Source organism: Psammomys obesus, unplaced genomic scaffold (assembly GCF_907164565.1).
Source record: "Psammomys obesus unplaced genomic scaffold, mPsaObe1.curated_primary_1811, whole genome shotgun sequence".
In the NCBI taxonomy this organism is placed as follows: Eukaryota; Metazoa; Chordata; class Mammalia; order Rodentia; family Muridae; genus Psammomys; species Psammomys obesus.
Genome location: NW_026596046.1, coordinates 37,136,948 through 37,143,172, shown reverse-complemented (window position 1 = coordinate 37,143,172; position 6,225 = coordinate 37,136,948).

Below are 6,225 nucleotides of genomic sequence, written 5' to 3'. Positions count from 1 at the left end.
TCTGAGACTGACACTCAACCAAGGACCATTTATGGATATAACCTAGAACTTCTGCTCGGATGTGGCCCGTGGTAGCTCAGTAACCAAGTAGTTTTCCAAAGCAAGGGGAACAAGGACTATTTCTAACAGGATCTCAAGGGCAGGTTCTTTGTCTTCCCCCCCCCCCCAGGGGAGGAGCAGTCCTGTTAGGCCACAGAGGAGGACTTTGCAGCCAGCCTTGAAGATACCTGATAAAACAAGGTCAAATGAAAGGGGAGGAGGTCCTCCCCTATCAGTGGACTTGGAAAGGGGCAGGGAGGAGACCAGGGAGGGAGTTGGGGAAGGGGAGGGAATGAGGGAGCAGGATACAGCTGGGACACAGAGTTAACAAATTGTAACTAAAAATAAAAATAAAAAAAGAAAAATAAATAAATAAAATATTTTTCACTCAATGTATTTTATCATCATCTTTCCCCTTTTCCAAATCCTCCAAGATTTCATACATCCACCCTGCCCACCCAACTTCATTCAGATTAATCATCTGATAGACAGTTGATGTCTTAAATAGAAAAAGAACTAAAAATAATAATACCCTAAACATTAATGAAACAGATTGTGAAAATAGACTTAACTTCCTCCCCTCTATCTCCTCCTGGGTGCTGCACCTGCAACCTGCCGTCACATCAAATTTCAGCCTCTTTTTCTTCGATTGTTATTTACACACACACATTTATTCATACGTGTGCATGTATGTGTGTACACAAACACGTAAATACAACCTACTGAGTCCATTTTTGCTGTTTGTGTGCCTGTGGTCTCAGGGCTGACCACTCAGTCCCAGGCAACCCATAAAGGAGCTCCACACTAAGAGAAGCTGCCAGTAGTCCTTTGTCCAGGAGTGTGGCCCGGTGACATTTCCCATTTCCACGTTAGCGTGTCTACTGACACTGATGCTCGTTTGTTTATGCAGGCATTTCTAAGAAAGCCTGTTTCCCAGCAGACTCGCTGGTATTCTGGCTCTTATGGTCTCCCCCTCCCCCACTTCCTGTGATGTTCTCTGAGCTGCATATACAAAAGACACTTGAAAGATTTTTAATGAAAGGACTGTTTTCAAAATGATGAAAGAACAAGAAAGCAAGCAAGGACATTAGGAAACCAGAAGACCGGGAAAAACAAAGAAATCTTTACTAGATAGGAGAAAGAAACACAGTCAGTGTAATGTGTTATTCTACAAACTCTGCGTTATTCTACCAGTGTCTTCCATTTTGTTAATGTAGTCTGGCGTCAGCCCACAGTAGGACCTGAACAAGCTGGTCCCACTGAACCCAGTACTCTGATGTATCACTAGAAACACAGAAGGATGACTAAATAAAACTTAGGGAGGCAGAATAGGGAAAATGATGAGCCAAAATTTCCAGTCTATCATCTAAGCACAGAAATGACATTCATTCAACCATTGTGGGAAATCCATTAAAAAGCAGAGGCAAGAGAAACTTGGAAGATGAGTGTTCATCAGAAAGCAAAGCTCAGTGTAGTTAGTTCAGAGTCTCTGAGGAGCCTACAAACTCAATACAAAAGTAGACATAGACACAACCTGTGGCTGTCGGTGGCCATTTTAAATTAAAACTGGGTTAGTTGTAGAAAAATAAAGGTTTTTATAAAACAGAAAAAACACATGCCTCCAGGAAAGAACTAATATTTATCCGCAAGCATCTTTATAGATTATATCATAACACTCTGTGAAGCACAGAACCATCAGACTAGTTACTGTTATAGTTAGTGTTTTTATTATCAACAGCATGGATTAGAGAATCAAATAAAATCCTTCTCATGGGCATAGTAAGCTTCGTTATGCAACAAACACCTTGGTCCGACATGTTGATTTTGAAGATATCAAATCTCAGCTGCAAAATCTGTAGCATGCTCTTAGTAAGCAGTCGACAAGTAATGAATCCCATGCACTATTTGACAGACAGTTTTTATTGGTTCTCCTAACTGGGGGATGAAAGAAGAAGATCAGGTGTAAAAGATGAGACTGGAATCATGTGTCTGATTGACACGCTGTCAGTGCCTCTACAGTAATATCTCTCTGCACAATTACATTAATTTGATGTCTAGGTTCTATTTTTCCCTTGAGCCACTGCAGGATAGTCACGCTACTCCAAAACACAACAAAGTGCCAATAGGCCCTCTTCAGGACCTGGAGCCTCAACTCTCTCAGCACTCTTCTGTTCCCCTAAGGACTGCGGTGTGCATGGAAACACTCTTTCTCTGAGGTTGAGTCCTGGCTCTAGTGGTGAAAGAAACTTTCTAGAGTTACTCATTCCATAGCCCTGTGTCAGTTTCACTGTCTACTACCTTTTTATACAGTTCTTTGCATTAAATACTCCATATGTTTATTACTGGTATCATTTCTATTATCCAATTAGAGAATGGCTGATATCCACATCATTGTTTTTTTCTTGATGAAGATGCCCAAGTGTAGCATCACAAAGAAAATCACATTAAAATATCTCCACATTCGTTTTCTTATAATTTGACAACCCAAAGAAAACAAATATACTATGTAAATATTTTTCATTTTCTTTATTTTTGAGAATTTCATCAATGTTTATAATAGAATTTCATTGAATCCACCATGACCCCTCCAAAGTTCTATATATGCCCTATCACACCACGGCCAATTTCATGTGTTTTTTGATAAATCATTAAGTCCTGGTAGTATTGCTCATATGAGCATGGGGGCCAAAAGGTGCTATTCAGGCTTCTGTGGGGGTAAAGACATTAATAGTCTCATGACACTATATTACCTAAATGACCCTCCCAGGCAAGATGTGCCTTCTGTTGAAATAATGGCACAATGTCATAGAATAACCACTTTCTGATTAGACTTGAAGCCTGTACAACAGAAGGCAATTCCATACCTGGTATTGTAATCTACCTCAAAGCTTATGGCTAGAGAGTTCATATGTCCAAGGGCAGAAGCTGATGTTGGTATTTTGCTCAATGATCATGATGTTAAATTGCCTTCTAAATATTTATGCTAATACTAGCAGACCCGTGCTGCTCTCTGCCTTTGCCAGATATCTTTACATACTGAGCAACAATCAGGAAAATACATAACTGGTACTAAAATTAGTGATCGAATGCTCATCCCTAAACAGGACACCTGTATTACCCTCCCACTTTCACCACCAAGGCTCACAACAATTAGTTTATATGTAAATGATCTTTGAAAAATCATGAGAAAAAATTAAGTAGTAAATGCAACGTTAGTACTATGAAAAAAATCATGTATTAAAACTGAGTAAAACCGAGCCAATTTTCACAGAAAGCTTTTACTAAAACCCCAGAAACTGGAAGGTTGTATGAATAGTTATCAATTTTTCATGGAGATAAACATGATGTGATTTGATAATTCATACTAACTAATATAAATTTTAATATTTACTTCTATATATCTGTGTATTTTATTATCTACAAAACTTTTAAATATTTATTATACATGGTACTGTAAAACATGTTTAAAGTATGATTTCATACAAGTCTATATCACAAAGTGAAGACATCACCACCATGCTCTTCTACCAAGCCCTTTCTCACTACTCCACTTCTTACCAGCCCCCTTTACTGTACTAGGCAGTTTTTCTTTGGTTATCATGCCATGTATTAATCATAATTGTTAATATCTTTAAATTCTAGAAACCACACTAAGAGAAACACAATGTTTTCCCTTCTGAGACTGGATTGATTTAATATTGATAACTCCTGTTTCATCCATTTTTCTACAAACTGTAACTTTGTTCTTCTTGATTAGAAGAAGTCCACCGCGTATATACAGCACAATTTTTATCTACAAGGCCACTGTGTCAGGATATTCATCTATCAGCTCCCTCACAAATACTGTCTAGCTTCCCAGTCAGCTTTCAATATGGGTTTATTATAACAGCAAATATGAAAGAATGTGAGCTATATTTCAAAGTAAGAATAAAGAGGCAAATCATATCTTGAACCTGCCCTCAAAGACAGGAAGAATAGGTTTGGTCAAAAGCAAATGTATGTGCAAACGAATAAAACGCAATGATGCATAGACTGATAGGAACACATTGTGAACCCCTCTGCAGCTTGGCCTCACCTCCAAAAACCCCTGTGATTAGGTCACAGGTCTCAGTTAATCCTTGTTTACATTAACTTGATGTAAAGCAACCTTATGCGCATCCACAAAACTCTTTTATAGCCTAAGGTGCTATGATCAGTAGAATGATGAGCCATTACATTGGCATGCCTTGCTCACACCAAGGAGACCACAGGGATTGTTCTCATACAGAACAAATAACTTGGGGTAAATAATAAACTTTGGGGTCCTCTGAGAACTCTATATACCACAATTAACTGAGCCACCAACTCTCCAACCCTTTTTCATTATTTTATTTTTGAGACTATAACATAATTATATCATTTCGTCTTTCCCTTTATTCCTCCAACCTCCCCCCATATGCCCCTCATTGCTCTTTCAAACTCAGAGACTCCTTTTTCACTAACTGTTACTATGTGCGTATATGTGTATAGCGACCATTGATTGTCTTTTCCGTCTTGTTCCATGATTATCACTTTGCATAACACGTCTATCAGTTGCAAGCACGGGAGTATTAGTGCAAGCATTTTCTTTGCCTCGTGTTCCCAGTCTCCAGACTCTCTCCACGTAGATTCCAATGGGATTGTGGAAGCATGCCTGCGTATGCCCCCTCTGTAGCACTCTTCATCCACCTTCAGCATGAAGTCAAACTCAGTATCCCATCACTTAAAAGTTTTCCCAAACTGGCAAATACCTTTTTAAAAAATGTATTTATTAACTCCAGTTTATTGCACCCAAGCTGTGGCCCCCTCCTTCATTCCCTCTCAATCCCACCCTCCCTCCTCTTCTTCTCTCATTCCTCTCCCCCAGTCCACTGATAGGGAGGTCCTGCTCCCCTTCCATCTGACCCTAGCCTATCAGGTCTCATCAGGACTGGCTACATTGTCTTCCTCTGTGGCTTGGCAAAGCTGCTCCCCCCTTGGGGATGGTGATCAAAGAGCAGGCCAAGCTCAAGCTGAGGTTTCCCTTACTTGACCAGCCACTCAGTAGAGCAAGCAACCTCCCACTGATGTACTTTACCGAAATGATGTAGTTTTTTTTTTTTTTAATGATACTAAGCTCTTTAGACTCTATCTGATCCATAGAGTTACTGATAAATTCAACATAAATTTCTGTTTATGGAAGTAGTCAGTGCCACTATCTTCACTCGGACGAATCATAAGAAAACACTTCTTCCTCTGGAGTTATGTATATTCTTTTAGATCCACACACACAGGCTAATGGTTATTCTATTGTTTGACTATAAGTTTTCTGAAAATGTGCCTCTCTAAATAAGATACACTGGTGTTGACACTTGCTTATTAGTCATTTTATTCTTTTCAAAAGATGCATGGAGAGGACCTAAAACCCCTGCTCAGCTGTAACCTATAGACTCAGTCTCCAAGTGGGTTCCCTAGTAAGGAAAGCAGGGACTGAACTCAGTGGTAGGATCGCTGATCACCTCCTCCTGGAATTTTGCCAGGCCACAGAGGAAGACAATGCAGCCAGTCCTGATGAGACCTGATAGACTAAGGTCAGATAGGAGGGGAGAAGGACCTCCCCTATGAGCGGACTGGGGAGGGGCACAGGTAGAAAAGAGGGAGGGAGGGTAGGAGTGGGAAGAGACAAGGAAGGGGACCACAGCTGGGATACAAAGTGAATAAACTGTAATAAATAATAAATTAAAATTTTTTAAGATGCATCTTATTTTATTTATTTGTTTGTTTATCATTTATTATAATTTATTCAATTTGTACCCTGACAGAGCCTCATATATTTCAGGCAGTCATCAAACTGTATGTGTAGCCAAGAATAACCTTAATTTCTGATCCTCCTGCTCCCTGCTCTAGAGCACTGAGGATGCCATTTCATCCCATTTCACCACCACATCTCATTTACACAGTGTTGTAGGTCAAAACCAGGGCCTGGTGCATCCTACCAGCTGAGATATACCGCCATGCTCTGAACCAGAAATTTTAACCCACTCCCCCTTTCTCTGTCTCCCTCTGTCTCTTTGTCTCTCTGTCTCTCTCTCTGGTGCATGTGTGCATGAGTGTGTGGGTGTGGGCGTGCATGTGTGCTTGGGTGTGTGTGTGTGTGTGTGTGTGTGTGTGTGTGTGTGTGTGTGTGTG